Source organism: Lithobates pipiens, unplaced genomic scaffold (genome assembly GCF_037356315.1).
Source record: "Lithobates pipiens isolate NorthernLeopardFrog02 unplaced genomic scaffold, aLitPip1_a1.2 Scaffold_16, whole genome shotgun sequence".
In the NCBI taxonomy this organism is placed as follows: domain Eukaryota; kingdom Metazoa; phylum Chordata; class Amphibia; order Anura; family Ranidae; genus Lithobates; species Lithobates pipiens.
In genome coordinates this window covers 512,021,218-512,038,910 of record NW_027507748.1, presented here as the reverse complement: position 1 = coordinate 512,038,910, position 17,693 = coordinate 512,021,218, and positions in this window count along the sequence as shown.

The window sequence follows — 17,693 nt, the reverse complement described above, 5'->3', positions numbered from 1 at the left end:
AAAAAGGGATAAAAAAAACAATAAAAAATAATTAACTAGATTGCTACATGCATAGTCAATGTATGCCGTTAAGTATATAAAAATAGTTTTTAGTAAACGCTACCAATAGAGTAAAATAGATATATTCCCCCAAAGAGCAGCATACCCGCTATTACACCGCACACAGGCAATATTAAATAGATGGCTTTCCATCCCATGATTTGTGATACAATGGAACAGCACCTCCTCTTGAAACAGGGGAGTGTTTATGGCCAAAATATCTGAAAAAAAGCTGAGAAAAAGAAAAAAGAATGTATAACACTATCTAGTGGACATATGATAAATATATTTATTTAATTGATCTTTTGATAACCCACTCTTAGTAGGGGTAGCTTATAGTAATTTTTAATTGATCTTCTGAAAATGTATGCAGGAACATCTCATCTGTTTGCATTAACAGTACAACAAATAAAACAAGGAGATTTTTAGATAATTGTTTTTTGCCATTTTTGTATATTTTTTAATTTCTCCCAATAGGCAGATATCACTGCATTCTGACTAATTGGTAAAATTAACTGATTTTGTATTATTATGATAAAATGTCTTACTAATGTATGCAGTACAGAATATGAACTGGAGGAAAAATAAGATGAATTGTTAGTCTGGTAATGTGGATTCAGGAGTTTCACTGAATGCCTCCTGATTAAATAGCTATTTACTAAACAAGATTATACACTCTGAGACCATCAGAAAATGTGTAGATTTTATACCCGTATCAGTGTGCGTGCATGTGTTTAATGTACTGTATATTTATTTGGTGACTTTATTTCTAATGTCTATTGTCAGCTGAATATTTTATTATACAGTCAGCTATTTTACACCATTTAAAAATGTATTTTTTTAAACATATATATTTTTCTGCAGTTTTATGTTTTTCTTTTTGTTTTAAGATTTTCTGATGCTTTTACCCCTAAAGTCTATCACCAAGGCTGGGTTCACATGTATGTGAATTGGATGCGGGTTTCCCCATATCCAATTCACATGACAGGAGACTGTGACCGTTCACATAATGTCTGGGGCAGCTGTGCATTTTTGACTCCATTTCAGGTCCAAATTCAGGTGAAAAATTCATCCCTGAAACGGAGAACAAACACACCAGACCCCCGCTGTCAGCTGCATCTGAATCAAATGTGAACCCAGCCTAAAGCAAAACCACTCCCAAGGATATTCTCTAACCCCATGCATATCCTATAAATGTTGTGTCATCATCAATAATCTGGTACATAATAACTTTTCACCACCAATATGGCATTGTATCTTCCTAAATGCCAGGTTGTACCTAAACTCTGTACCCTTGAGACCTGTTTACATTCCACACTGTTGGTATACTTATTGTGCACAATTGTTAAAACACTGGCCCCAGGTAAAGTTAAGAAAATTCTCACCCACCAACAAGAATAATTTTATGGCAAGAGGAATGAAACTCACACACTGTTAGTGAATAAACTAAAATAAAAAATGCACCTAGCAACCCTTCAGGCAGTTAAGGATAAGCAGGGTACTCTGCAAACACAACTTATTTTCTGGTTCTTGGAATCTGGTTTTCCCTACAGCCTGTCAGGCTTTATTTGTTCCATGACTACCAAAGACTATAACCACAAACAGTGATTCTGGCAGCATCATAATTATTTTATGACAAGGAGAATAAAGCTCACACCCTGTTAGAGAATAAACTAAAAGGAAAAATGAATCTAGCAGCCCCTTAGGCAGTTAAAGCAATTGTAAATGCAGAAGGTTTTTTTTTATTTTAATACATTCTATGCATTAAGATAAAAAGCCTTCTCTGTGCAGCAGCCTCCTTCAGCTCCCAATACTTATATGAGCCCATCTCGATCCAGCGATGTTGTAGGAGTGCCTCGGCTGCTCGGGGCTCCCCTCCTTATTGGCTGAGGGATTAAGGCAGCGCCATTGGCTCCCACTGATATCAAAATCAGTCAGCCAATGAGGAGATAAAGGGGGCATGGCCAAGCCTTGGCTCTGTGTCTTAATTGAGCTGTGGCTCGGCTCAGGTGCCCCCATAGCAAGATGCTTGCAGTGGGGGCACTTAACAGGATAGAGGGGCCAGGAGAGCTGAAAAGGGACATGATAAGAGATGGATTCAGGCTGCTCTGTGTAAATCCACTGCGCAGAGCAGGTAAGCCTAACATGTTTGTTATTTTTAACAAAAAAAGGAGACTTTAGTATCACTTTAAGGATAAGTGGGTTACTCTGCAAGCACACCTTGTTTTCTGGTGCTGAGAATCTGGTTTACCTTACAGCCTGTCAAGTTTTTTCATTCATTCACTGCCAGAGGCTAGAGCCGCAAACAGTGATCATTGTATTCTGTGGGGAAACCTCCAGCTGCCAGAATACAATAGAGCAGCGAGAGGGATTCCCTCATCAACCACAGGTTGAAGGAAAGAACACTGCTTGATTCCTCCATCAACACAGCCAGTTTTTTTTTCAAATTGTGGTTGAAGGAATGAAAATTGTATAATGTATAATTATTGAAAATATAAAAAAAATACAAGACTGGACGAACATCAAAATCCAAAACTAATTTGTATACAAAAGACAATGACCAATATAAGGCAAAAATACATTATACACATCCTTAAAGATTTGTCTCCAACCCTTTCACCTCTTGCAACCCGTATGGGATCAGACTGTGCGAGAGGAGCCAGGTTAGTCTGCCTGAGGTTTCTGAATCATTTAGTGCATCAAAAATAGCAAGAGTGTGGTCAAAGAGTAAAGAACTTATAATTTGAAGCTCTGGACCTATAGAACCCAGAGCTTCTAAACCATTTGAACTGTGAGCCCGGGTGAGAAAAGTGAACTCCCTCCCTCCTTAGCTCACCTGGGCTAACTCGTAGGAATTACAAGGTGAACCCTAGCCTAGACAATCCAGAGTGATGGCCTGCATGGGTTCATTCCTGCACTGAGTGCAGCGAGGGGTTAAAAATGTTAAGGAAGAGGAAAAATAAAGGTTTGAAAACAGGGGGGGGGGGGGGGGCTGGTGAATAATATAAGGATAGGAAAATATGGATTTCACGGAAGGCTGGAGAAAAGGAGGGCTTGGCCATGGCGTCAGTAAGGTGAGTGCCCTGGGGCCTCCATTCCAAGGTCAAAAAGGAACCCCCGATATGTATGGTCCAAGGTTCGCAGGTGGTTTTAAATTTATCAACTGAGTCACGTATGGCGTTATAAATTTTTTCCTGGGACATTATCCAGGATATTTTTTGTTTTGGTTAATCAGCAGGAAACTGTAGGAAATTTCCATACCCAGGCAATAGTCATTTGGGCCCTGAAAAGAATGAAGCGAATTAGGGTTTGGGTTGGTTTGCGAGTTTCTGGGATCTGACATTTGAGGAGTGCAATTGTAGGGACTTGCATAATCGCAATTCCCATGGTCTTGCGGATTAGGTTAAAAATTCTGTTCCAGTAGCCTCTGATTCTGGGACACTCCCACAAAATGTGGGAAAGTGTGCCCAGGTGGCTGCATCCTCTAAAGCAGAGGGTTGGTTTGGGGGTAATATTGGCCAGGCAGGTAGGAACTAGGTACCAACAGGACATGGCCTTGAGACTGGCTTCTATTAGGGAATTATTCAGGATCCCCTTAAAATGAACGTGCAAAGTTAGAATGCCACATGTCAAGGTCGTGTTCCCAGCTCAACATATAGGTTGCTTTCTCCATAGGCCCAGCTAGGGCTGAATATATCAGGGAGTTATCCCCTCTCGTATCCATGGCTGAGGAGCACCAATGTTCATATGGGGTTACAGATAGCGGTTTCGGGCTAGTTTTCCAAATCAAGTTCCTATATGTCTTGCAGGACAATTTTATGGGACAGATGGTAGACGTACCAACTAAAAATAAAGTGTTACTGGATCTACTGATTACCAACAATAATGACTTGATCAAGGATGTGGAAATACGGGGCAATTTAGGTAACACCGATCACAGGTCAATTGGCTTCAGTATAAATCACACAAATAGGAAACATAAGGGGAATACAAAGACGCTGAATTTCAAAAGAGCCAACTTCTTTAAACTATGAACCTTGCTAGAAGGCATAAATTGGGATAAAATCTTAGGAACAAAGAACACGGAGGAGAGATGGGTTTGCTTTAAAAGCATATTAAATAAGGACATTAGCCAATGCATCGGGAGTACTCAGAATGGTCAGGGGTGGGTAGTGGATCCCCCAGGGTTTTGTGCTGGGATCAATCCTATTTAATTTGTTCATAAATGACCTGGAGGATGGGGTAAACAGTTAAATCTCTGTATTTGCAGACAATACTGAGCTAAACAGGGCAATAACTTCTCTGCAAGATGGGGAAACCTTGCAAAAAGATCTGAACAAATAAATGGGTTGGACAACTACATGGAAAATTAGGTTCAATGTAGAAAAATGTAAAACAATGCATTTGGGTGGCAAAAATATGAATGCAATCTATACACTGGGGGGAGAACCTCTGAGGGAATCTAGGATGGAAAATGACCTGGGGGTCCTAGTAGATGATAGGCTCAACTGTGGGCATAAAATTGGGTATTTGGATTGTACGATTATTTTTTATATTATTTATTTGTTTTTAAGGTTGAACTGGATGGACTTGTGTCTTTTTTCAACCTGACTAACTATGTAACTATGTAACAATGCTATGCAATGCCAAGCTGATGCTAACAAAGCAAACAGAATATTGGCATTCATTAAAAAGGGGATCAACTACAGAGATAAAATGATAATTCTCCCGCTCTACAAGACTCTGGTCTGGCCGCACCTGGAGTATGCTGTCCAGTTCTAGGCACCAGTCCTCAGGAAGGATGTACTGGAAATGGAGCAAGTACAAAGAAGGGCACCAAAGCTAATAAAGGGTCTGGATGATATTAGTTATGAGGAAATGTTGCAAGCACTAAACTTACTCTCTCTGGAGAAGAGATGCTTGAGAGAAGGTATGATTTCAATATACAATTACCTCACATACTGGTGACCCCACAATAGGGATAAAACTTTTTCTCAAAAGGGAGTTTAACAAGACTTATGGCCACTCATTAAAATGAGAAAAAAAGAGGTTTAACCTTAAACCACGTAGAGGGTTCTTTACTGTAAGAGCGGCAAGGATGTGGAATTCCCTTCCACAGGTGGTGGCCTCAGCGGGGGGCATTGATAGTTTCAAGAAATTATTAGATAAACACCTGAATGACTGCAACATACAGGGATATACAATGTAATACTGACATATCATCACACACATAGGTTGGACTTGATGGACTTGTGTCTTTTTACAACCTCACCTACTATGTAACAAGCTTAGGAAGTGTGCCAATTGGTAGTTTCAAATTTTTCAAAGGGGCGTATTTTGAGCTTGGAAACACAGTAGCTTAATGTAAGAGGACCGTTTGAGTTGAAATAGTGCCCAATTCTATATAGGCCTTTGTCCAGCCACCACTTGAAGGCTTTGATTCTAACCCTGGGGAGGACTGGGGGTTGTGGAAAATATGGGCTAGTGGGTAGCCCTAGTGGGAAGTCAGGAAATGAAATTTGTGTAAAGAGTCACATAATGCTATCGAGTGGGAGAGTGTAGGAGCAAGAATTGGGGGGCGGCTTTTGGGTAGGCTCCAAAGCAAGAAATATAAGTTGTGTTTAGGGATTGCTTGTCGTTCCATACTCACACAGTTAGGTTTTGGACCCCTGAAGTAAATAATTGATATTTGGCTGAGTTGAGCCACCTGATAGTACCCCCACAGGTTGGGTAGGCCTAAACTTCCTTTCGTTCTGGGTCTAAAAAGGACATTTTTAGAGAGGCGGTTCCCTTTTTTGCACCAAATTAAGAGAATGATTGCTGACTGAAGTTTGTTGATGTGTAGTTTGGTGACAGGAATAGGAGGGGAACAGAACAGGTACAGGATTATGGGTAACAGAGTCATCTTGATTGCATTTATTCTACTCAGCCAGGACATTTTGTATAACAACCATTGGAGGAGGTCTTCTGTTCATTTTTTTATTATGGGGGGAAATTATGTTTGTATAGGTGATTTATTTTGGACGTGAGATTTATGCCTAGATATGGGATGGACGTAGGGTTCCAGGCAAAGGTAAACTGGTCTTTCAGTCAATGCACCAGGTCCTGGGGGGTTGATACATCGAGGGCAATCAATTTGGTCATATTTACTTGGCCTGAGACACATTTAGTAGTTTCTATATGTTAGGGATTGAGCTATGGGGGGACATAACAAAGAGGAGGACATCATTTGCAAAAAGTGCATATTTTTGGGTTGAATGGCCACAATGAACTCTGTGATTGTCTGGGTTAAGTCTTATCGCAATTGCCTGCCAGGACCTGGAATTGAACCTGGGACTTCAGCTGTGTCTGGCAATGAATCATCTCACTGAGCTAGCCAAGATGCTGGACAGCACCCTGTCAGATCCTTTAGACAGCCCTGCCCTGTACCTTGATTTCAGCTGTACCTTGAACTCTTTGCTCCTCCCACGAACTTCCTGATGTAAGCCACGTCTCTGCACTTCCTCCTTGCCAGAATATTGTGCTATCTCCAGCCTGTATATTGCTCTTGTTTTCCCTGCTGCCATTCATATTTGCTACTGCTTGTTATCGACCTTTGGCTTGTTTCTCGACTATGCTTCTGCCTGATCCCGACCTGCAACTACTCGTTACTGACCTTTTGGCTTGCTTACTGACCACGCTTCTGTTTGATCCTACCTGATCATCCGCTACTGAACCCCGGCTTGCTCACCTCCTGGTGGGGTGATCCTGAGGACTGCCACCTGGTACTAACATGCAACTAAATCCATCTCCACCATCTGGAGCTCTGATGAACACCGGTTAGTACTTAGACTCCGCACCTCAGGTGAGCCTGTGTCATCTGCCAGGGTGAGTGTATTTCCAAATATGACCCACTGCATTCATTTCTGAAAGACAGAAAGTAATGTTTGTTATTAACCTCCTGACTGGGGAAGCTCTAGCCTGGGCTTCCCCGTATATAAAACAAGAAAGTGCCATGCTGAATAATTTCCAGACTTTCGAGGGTGCGATGAATCAAGTTTTTGATGATCTCAACCACTGCGCTATGGCTGAAGCAAAGTTGCATCATTTACGGCAGGCTAAACACTTTGTTGCTGAGTACACAGCTGAATTCAGACGTTGGATGACAGATACCACTTGGAACCCAGCAGCGCAAAAAAGTCAGTTCAGCCAAGGGCTTTCTGAAAAAGTAAAAGATGAGCTTGCCAGAGTAGAGACTCCTAATGATCTTGAAGCCTTCATCCAACTATGTATCTGAGCTGATCAGAGGCTCACAGAAAGAAGGAAGGAGATGCTGGGAATGTTTGGAAGTAATGGTGGCATGTGTTTCTCTGCTATTCAATTTGTTCAGAAGGATCCAAGAGTTTATCCAGATTCTGACACAGCTGAACCTCAAGGGTTGATGCAATTAAGAGATCCATTTCTTTTCAGGAGAACTCAAATTCATGCTATTACCAACAGATTAACTGCTTTACAGGAGATCCAGGAGAAATTGATCGAGACTTTTAGGGAAGCTCAGGAAAGTTACAAGAAGGCTGCCAATAGACATCGGAGAGCATTTCCTACTTTTCATGTGGGGGATCAAGTTTGGTTGTCTGCTAAAAATCTGAAGGTTCATGTTCCATCGGCAAGGTTGGGACAAAAGTTTGTGGGACCTTTCCAGATCTTGGCTCAGATCAACCCAGTCACCTTTCACCTAAAACTTCCAGCCAGTATGAATATTCACCCTCTGTTTCACATATCTCTACTTTTTCACAAAAATACTTTTTCGGGAAGAATTCTTCCACCTCCTCCACCTGTTGAGGTACAGGGTGAAGAAGAATATGTGGTGACTAAAGCCGCGTACACACGGGGCGGACTGTCTGGCCAACTTAGTCCGTCAGACAATCCGACGGACAGTCCGTCATACTTTCGAATGAACGGACTTGACCACACACACCACTATTTGAGCGGACTAATACGGCGTACTAAGTCCGCCATACTATCCGCCCTACTTTTGAAATGAACAGACTCGCCCACACACGCGGAGGAAAGTCCGCTCATTTCGAGCGCGTCTCCAGGTAGGCGGGGCCCGCGAAGGAGACGTCGCTGGCCCCGCCGCCTGGAATGGACTTAAAGGGGAACCCCAACGCCGAAAAGAATCGGCGTGGGGGTCCCCCCCAAGTCCACAACAGACCCTTGTCTGAGCACGCTACCCAGCCGGCCAGGAAAGGGGGGCGAGCGAGCGCCCCCCCCTCCTGAGCCGTACCAGGCCGCGTGCCCTCAACATGGGGGGGGTGCCTTGGGAAAGGGGGGCCGCACGGCCCCCCCACCCCAAAGCACCTTGTCCCCATGTTGATGAGGACAAGGGCCTCTTCCCGACAACCCTGGCTGTTGGTTGTCGGGGTCTGCGGGCGGGGGGCTTATCGGAATCCAGGAGCCCCCTTTAATAAGGGGGCCCCCGGATACCGGCCCCCCAACCTATGTGAATGAGTATGGGGTACAATGTACCCCTACCCATTCACCTGTAAAATAAAAGTACCAAAAAAAACACAACACACGAGATAAAATACTTTGTTGCACAGCTCCGGGGGTCTTCCGTCTTCGGGGGTCTTCTCGCCGGACTCCTCCGCTATCTTCTTGTAGCTCTTTTGCTAGTGGAGGAGTCCGGCTTTCTTCCTCGCCGCCGGCCTCTTCTCCCGACTTCGGGGGTCTTGTCCCCCTCTTCGGTTCGTCTGCCGGGCCACCGCGCCTTCTTATAGCTCTTTTACAGGCGGTGGCCCGGTCTTCTGTCGCCGCCGCCGTCGCCGCCGCCTTCCGTTCTTCTTCTTCTTCTTCTTCTCCAGGAGATGTTGCCTCGACGATCTCTCCGGCCGGAATGCCAGGGACGCACTGCGCGGCCACTTATATAGGGACAATGGGGCGGTGTCACATGGCTTTATGTCACATGGGTTGGTCACATGGGTTGATGTCACATGGGGACTATGACATCGTAAGGGGGCGGGGTCACCATGTGACACCAACCCATGTGACATAAAGCCATGTGACACCGCCCCATTGTCCCTATATAAGTGGCCGCGCAGTGCGTCCCTGGCATTCCGGCCGGAGAGATCATCGAGGCAACATCTCCTGGAGAAGAGGAAGAAGAAGAACGGAAGGCGGCGGCGGCGACAGAAGACCGGGCCACCGCCTGTAAAAGAGCTATAAGAAGACCCCGGAAGTCGGGAGAAGAGGCCGGCGGCGAGGAAGAAAGCCGGACTCCTCCACTAGCAAAAGAGCTACAAGAAGATAGCGGAGGAGTCCGGTGAGAAGACCCCCGAAGACGGAAGACCCCCGGAGCTGTGCAATAAAGTATTTTATCTCGTGTGTTGTGTTTTTTTTGGTACTTTTATTTTACAGGTGAATGGGTAGGGGTACATTGTACCCCATACTTATTCACATAGGGTGGGGGGCCGGTATCCGGGGGCCCCCTTATTAAAGGGGGCTCCGGATTCCGATAAGCCCCCCGCCCGCAGACCCCGACAACCAACGGCCAGGGTTGTCGGGAAGAGGCCCTTGTCCTCATCAACATGGGGACAAGGTGCTTTGGGGTGGGGGGGCACCCCCCCATGTTGAGGGCACGCGGCCTGGTACGGCTCAGGAGGGGGGGGCGCTCGCTCGCCCCCCTTTCCTGGCCGGCCAGGTAGCGTGCTCAGACAAGGGTCTGTTGTGGACTTGGGGGGGACCCTCACGCCAATTTTTTTCGGCGTTGGGGTTCCCCTTTAAGTCCATACCAGGCGGCGAGGCCAGCGACGTCTCCTTCGCGGGCCCCGCCTACCTGGATACCCACTCGAAATGAGCGGACTTTTCTCCGGGCGGGAAAAGTCCGCTCATTTCAAAAGTACGGCGGACTGGCATACACACGGGCGGATTGTCTGCCGAAATGCGAGTCCGACGGACAGTATTACGGAAATTCCGAAATACTTAGTCCGCCAGATTGCACGCTGAAAAAGTCCGCTGAAGCCCACACACGAGCGGACTGTCCGCTGAAATGTGTTTCGGCGGACTAAGTTGGCCAGACAGTCCGCCCGCGTGTACGCGGCTTAAGAGTTCTTAGTTCTTAGTCTGAGCAGATGAGGAGAGGAATTGATGCTCCAAATCAAACAATTTGTGGAGCAGGAGACTGCCCAGCTGAGTCTAGTAATAATACAGCTGTTTGCCAATCCAACACTGTAATTTATATTCTCCTAGGCTCATATACTGGTTACCTATGACTGCCACTGGAGTTTTCATTGCTCAGGAGAGCCTGTTGAATATTTCTTACAATCGGTGGAGTGTGGATCCCTAGAGATATGTTTGTAGGATTAGAGGCATCCACTATACCTCTCAGTGAAAGGCCCTGCCCGGGTTTAGGTCGCAAGATTTTTCTGCTTGCTAGTTGGTAAGCCTTCATTTTGTATGGTGGTCACATATGGTGGTGGATTTGTCACGTAATATCAATTTGTGTTTTTCATTCAACACTTCATTACTTCTCCCGGGAAATACTTGATCTATTAATCTGGATGGTTGTCATGGACGGAAGAATTTATATATTGTCTTTTATTTATATTTTTTTCCATTAAGGATTTTCATTTTTTTTCACTCTCGTGATTTTTTATGTATTATTAGTCCATATTTTTTATCACCATTTTGATTCATTTATCAATCTAATCCACTGATGGTTTAATCAATGCATCATTGTTATTTGTGATATTACAGTGTTCCAATCATATCGTTTGGATGTGCCTTTACCACAATGGGTGGACCCTGTGTTATGGAAGGGCAAAAGCACAATGGGAAATATCAACTGTACCGCTTCCCGGAAACATGCAGTGAAGATGCTGTACGTCTTTCCAGCCATCTGTCCCACACTCTTATGAGGTTTATTTGAGTATTCATAAAATTTTTGTTTGACCCAGAGGAGAGATTTGGTAACTTTTTTCATATCCAGCTGATTGCTAATAGAAGTAACAGTGCGTAGGTGAGCCACTGTAGGGGAAAAGAGCAGAAGCTTTTCAGCTTTACGTAATTGGGACAAGAGGGAAGGCCGCTGAAGAGCTGTCTCCCTCTTCAATTGAGAGCCAGCAGAAATACATTGACCTCAAAAGTATGCTTTATGTGTTTCCCATAGGGTGGAGGCCTCAGACACTGTTTTTGTTGAACTGGAAAAACTCACTCAGATCTTCTAATAATTGGTCTTCAACAAATGGAATGTGGAGAAGAGAGTCATTGAGATGCCAATCACATGTAGGAGAAGGAGTAGGAGAATGAAAGGCAATATCCAAGTGAACAGGGGAGTGATCTGACCACATGGTTGGGTTGATTTCAGAGGCACCCGTGGGTGATAAATAACAAGGGGGCAGTTATGAAGACATGTTCTAATCTAAAATATATTTTGTGGAGAGGTGATGTCCATGGGGTTCCAGGTATAAAGATTTGAATCGTAAGGGACAGGCGTGCTTGACCAAGATTGCCATGCCTGCTTTCCCTGATGGGATAGAGGCCACATAGGCATTAGGAAAATGTTTGGTAACAAATTTGAAGGACCCTCCTGTGCAGAAGTGAGTTTCCTGACCCTGAAGAAGTCATGTGGGCATGATCTAACATGTAGGGAGTGAGTTGAGGTATACCAGAAGTGACGCCGTTAAGGAAAAAAGTTTGGCACTCATGGATTTTCGCCTTTTCACGGCTTTTAAATGTGTGTTTTTAGCTGTTTGTTTTTAATAAATTTGTTGGAATGTTATCACACTGTGAGAGTATTCTTTTTCATACATTACCATTGGGAGGATACAGGAGAAGGACCCTACAGGAACATCATAAAATCTAAACCTTCATCATAAAGAGCAGACTAATAAGGATAGTGAAAAATATAAGAATATTGTAATGAAAAATAAAGAAATACACTTCAGTCCACTTCAAAAAACATCCACTTTCAGCTCTGTAGAGGGAGAAATCTGTAAGTGATGGCCCTTACCAGAGCGAGTGGACTCCCTTGCAAGCCAATCTCAAGCAGATTCAGCCCTCTGCAGGGATGGATGGATCTCTGATGCTTGGAGTCTGGCGGGCAGCTTCCCAAGATAGACGAAGAGACACATCAATGGAGGGCAGTGTAATGATGAACTAGGGGATAGGCTCGTCAGTCCCTGATGTGTTCAGCATCTTCCACTGATAGACAGGGAATCACTCCAGCAAGAGGCGGTGAATGCAAAAGTGCGGCCAGTAAATCCACTGATCTTGAAAAGATGCATCCGGGCTCAAGGCCACGAGTGTAAAAAGGAAAAAAAATGGACTCCAATTGTGAAATACTGCTAAAAAAAGCCTTTAATGCTTAAAAAAGGACAGGCGGAATAAACTGTAATACATCATAAATTATGCACAAAGATAAATATAAGTATAAAAAAGCCGGCAAAATTAAAAACAGAAACAAACATTCATGCAAAGCGGTCACATGTAACGTGATAGTGTCAGCATATAACCGCCCTACTTGTATCGCCATACCTTGCATCTTCCTGGGGCACGAGTGATGTGCTGATCCATCACTTATATATCCCACACCACGATTCAAGCCTCAGTTTCAACCATATTGTGATTCATATAGTCAGTATGGCACAGGAGTGAACCAGACCTCGATGTGATAATGATTCCATAGCAACAATCCAAACATAAACATTACTTAGATATAGCCATTCTCGTATGTGGAATATGGAACGACCTTCAGAAAAAATAATAAAAATAATAATTACCTTTAGTTGAAATAAAGGCAAATATCAATCACCAAAATAATATAATGAATAGTAATAATAATCTTTTAATGAAAATAAAGGTGAATATCCATAACCTACACCCGGAGGTCTGGTATCACAAAATAAAAATAAAATAAAAAAAGGCCACCCTAAAGTACTTAATAATAATCACGGAGAGATATGGTTAGGGCCTCAAGCGTTATCAAGGCATTAATCTCTATATCAACATTTAGGCCGAAGGGTCGGCGACTTCTAATTTTATAAATCCAACTCATTTCAAGTTTGGAAATAGCCCTCCTCTTTGGTCCACCCCTCCATGGTAGTTTGAGCTTATCTATCCCTATCAGGGAGGTACCCTTAGGATTTTGATGGTGTGTCTCTGGAAAATGTTTAGAGACAGGGTGACCCTTAAAGCTTCTCCTAATATTCCCCAGGTGTTCATTCAATCTGACCTGTAGTGGGCATGCCATGTGACCCACATGAACAGGTCAGAAGGTAAAGGACACTGGGAGTAGAACAATTTATAAATGATTTAATAGGAGAAATCGGATTGGTATTTGAAGAGGTTAATTGAGTGGTTTTCCTTTCTTTGATCACATTGATGGAACAAACAGCACAGTTATTGCAATTATAAAAACCTATTACATTTTGAAAAAACATAGGTCTATTAATCGGTGGATAACAAACATTGGATGCCACATGATATTTACTTGAAGGTGCCCCTCTAAATACAACCTGTGACTTCTCTGGGAGAGAGAAACCCAGTATTTGGTCATTCCTAATTATATGCCAGTGCTTGCGTATAAGCTTTTTGATATAAAAATGTTGCTGAGAAAAGCCAGTAATGAAGGAACATGAAAAGTTGGCATTGTCTCCCCCGTATTTCCATAACTTGTCTCTCTGTCTGCAAAAGATCACGGTACATAGAGCATACTTCTGTACATTTTTCGTGTAACACTGTAGCATTATATCCTTTAGCTAATAGTCTTTCAGTGAGGATCTTGGCTTGTACGTCAAAGTCCTCAATGCGGGTACAGTTGCGTCTCATACATATATATTGACTCTTAGGAACAAAATCTATCCATGAATTATGATGGCAACTGTCCAGAGGAATGAACAAATTGCGATCATAAGTCTTAAAGTGAGTGGACGTCATCAGTACATCACCTTCATTCCATATAGCCAAATCTAGAAAGTAAATAGTATTTTGACTAGCTACATGTTTTAATTCTATACCTCTGTCATTCATATTTAGACCCATCATAAATCTCTCCAGAGATTCTAAGGTGCCATTCCATAGGAGGAGGACGTCATCAATATACCTTGCCCAAAGGGCCAACTTTGGTCTTGTAACGGCATAGATGGCGTCCTCCTCCCACTTCCCTATAAAAAGGTTGGCCAGACTAGGGGCAAGCTTTGCCCCCATGGTCACACCCTTTTTATGAAGGTAGTACTTATTAGCATGCCAGAAAAAATTATGTGTAGTAGCATACTCCAAAAGTTCCATGATGAAGCTCTTTTGCCTTCTTGACAGAGTGGTATCCTTTTCCAAAAAAAATGGTTAACTGATGCCAGCCCCCATCACGTCCGCTGTAACAATCCAAAAACCTTCCCTATATTCGCAATCTTTCAAGAGATTGATCATATGTCTAGTATCTTTGACATAATATGATGGGAATCCTAGAAGATACTGGTACCAGAAATGATTTTTCCTTTTTGTTGACAATCCCTAAATTAAAGCCATGGCTGACAATTTGCTCCAACTCTTTTTTAAATTTGAAACGTGGGTTGGTAGGGGGTGGTATATCCATTTCCTTATCACCAACAAACTTATTAAGTTCTATAAGGTAATCGGATTTATCAAGAATCACAATGCCACCCCCTTTATCAGCAGGCCTGATCACCAGATCCTTCTGACCATATGCTGGCAATGGTTGCTTGAACCAATCAGACCTTGGTGCTAAGGACTGAACATTTTTTGAAGGCATCGGTCAGCCAGCCACCTTCTCCGTTGCTCTTCCTCTGACTGAATGAAGCCTCAGCAACATGTTGTCCAGCACCAGGAAATGATAACCTCCCAGGGTCTGTAAATGTTACAAAAAAACTTTCTTCAAGGCTTCCTGAAGATGTTTCATTCCTCTGCTCACTCTGCGAGGGCAGTATGAGTTCTGCAACTTTACCCTTGTAATGTGGATCAAGAAGGGCTGTCAGCCAGTAATGCTCCCTCTCCTTGATACCACAAATCCTAGGGTCCTTTTGCAGGCTTTGCAGAATCAGGGAGGCTATGCAGCGTAAGTTTGCAGAGGCATTTGATTCTGAGTCCTCTGAGTCACTAAGGATCACATTATCCGTAACTACCTCCTCCCAGATACGTAGAACTCCTTGGGTTTCTGAGGACTGAAAACCATCCCTTGAAGACTGCTGCTGAGTGTTAACCTCCATGCTGACACAATCCTCCTGCTCTTCCTCTTCTTTCCAAGTGTTTGGCTGGCCTCAAGGAATGAAATTTGGATAAACAGGACCTTGAGAGGAAAGGAAGTCCTCCTCTTCCTCCCACTGTTCTGCCTCAAGTGCCCTGTCCATGATTCCACAATGCGTGTGCTCCAGCAGGAAGACTAGAGGGACAGTTTCACTGATGCATGCATTGTCACTGCTTACCATGCTTGCGGCCTCCTTAAATGTTGACAGGACAGTGCATGCATCCTTGATTAGTAGCCACTGGTGTAGCAAAAAGTAGCCAAGCTCCCCTGACCCTTTCCTGGTGCCATACTCACACAGGTACTCATTGATGGCCCTCTGATGTGTGTGCAGCTGCTGCAGTATTGTCAATGTTGAGTTCCACCTGGTGGGCATGTAACAAATGAGGTGGCTGGTGGGAAGGTTGCATTCCCTTTGAATGTCAGACAGCTGAGTATGACCAGTGATAATTAACAAAGACCTTTCTGGCCTGCCTCAGGAGATCTTGTAAGCCTGGGTACCTGGTCAAAAACCGCTGCACCACCCAATTCAGGATGTATGCCAAACAGGGAACATGGGTCAAGTTTCCCTGTCAGAGGTCAGAGAGAAGATTGCCACATAAAACCATTCCTGGATGAAGCTGGTATGGCGTCAACCACCTCTGAGCCTGCCCCTGCACAGCAGACATAATTTCTGCCCCAGTGTGGCTCCTGTCCCCTAGGGCAACCAACTCAAGCAACACATGGCATCTTTTAGCCTGACTGTTTGCGTAGCCCCTTGAACGCTTATGAAGCACTGTTGTTTCAGAGAACAAATCTGCAGAAGAGGCCATAGAGGAAGAAGAAGAGGAGTGGGTGGAGGAGAGAGCTGTGGCAGAATCACCACTAGCATTTTGGTGTGGTGGTGGAAAAAGCTCTAACAACACCGAACCCTGTCCTGCATCCTTCCCAGCTGCCAGCAAAGTTACTTGCTGGACCATGAGTCAGCGGTAATATGAACCTTACTGCTGATGGCCTGTCCAACAAGGCCAAAACATTGCCTTACACATGTTGGAAAGGCCTTCCATGAAAAGATGGTGTTTTGGAACCTGCCACTGAGGTACGGCACATTCCACAAATTCACAAAAGGGGGAAGAGTGTGTTTGGTCAAGCATGTGGTGCCCAAACAGCTGTTGTTCTGGGCATGCTTGATCCGCTTCAGACATAGGTTGCAGACAGCAATGGTGCAATCTGCTGCACAGGTGTCAAAAAAGGCCCATACGAAGGAACTTTGAAAAGTCGGTGGGGAGTCAGCAGCGCCCTGCACCTGTGGAGCTCTGCAGTGTGATGCAATAGGGTGGCTGCCCTTAAGCTTCCCCCTAGAGGACATCCTTCTTTGCTGGAGTTGTACCACCCCCCTCCTCTTCATTTCCTCCTCTCTTCTCTCAGGCACCCAAGTACACCCAGTAACCTCATCATCCCCTCCCTCCCTGTCACTGGAGAAAAATAGTCAGTATGCTGCAGCTAGGGAGAGCATGACTGCCATTTTCTTTTCCTTCTGTGGCACCCCCTCTCTCTAGGCCCACGTTACTCCCTTCCTCAACCTGTGAACCAACATTGGTGCCTTCACATTGCTGTGCATCCTCCAGCAGCATATAAGTGTAAGTCTGACCACAGGTCAGCCTGTGTTTGTAGGAGGAGTCAGGCTGTACAAAGCCTGCCCTCCTCTGCCCCCCCCTCTCGTGGTCGCTGGCTCTCATGTGAGCCATCGCGTAATTTCCAGGTTAGGTCACGTCGTCACTTTCGGTTCCGGCTACAGAGCGGCAGTGCGGTCGGCTGTAAGATCTGACCGGTCTTCTCTGCCGGGGGTCGTGGTTCGGTTACGCGGCTTTCTTTTTTCCCGATAGGTTGCCATAGCAATGGCGACGTCAGCGGATGTGCCCACCTTGTTGCTATAGCAACCTGTCAATCATGACATCCCGGGCTCCTCCAGCTCAGGCCTCTCGTTTACTAACACAGCTGGAGTTGTTTTAAAGGCCAGCTTAGCCCCTCCCACTGCTCTGTGTACCATACCTCTCTTGCTCATTTTCCTCCTCTTGTCTACAGACAGTGCGAATAGCTCTGATGCCAACACTATGTGTCCTGTCTTAGCTCCACCAGCCCACCTGTAAACCACACCCCTCCAGCTGCTCAGAGTTCAGCCTGTTCACAGGGGGGCATGGCGGTTGGGGGGGACATCCTGGGGTTACTTTTTAGGCATGCTTTTAGGCTGGGGTTTGGGGTGTCTATGGCAGTTCACTTTACAGACAGGGCCTGCAGTGTGCTGCCTTTTCACCTACATGGGGTGAAACGTTGCTAGTGCCCTATTACCACATGCTACGCATGCATGACAAGTATGGGGGTTCTCAAACGGTTATGTAGTATATGGTGCATACTAGCTCGTTATGCCTTTTCCTTTGCA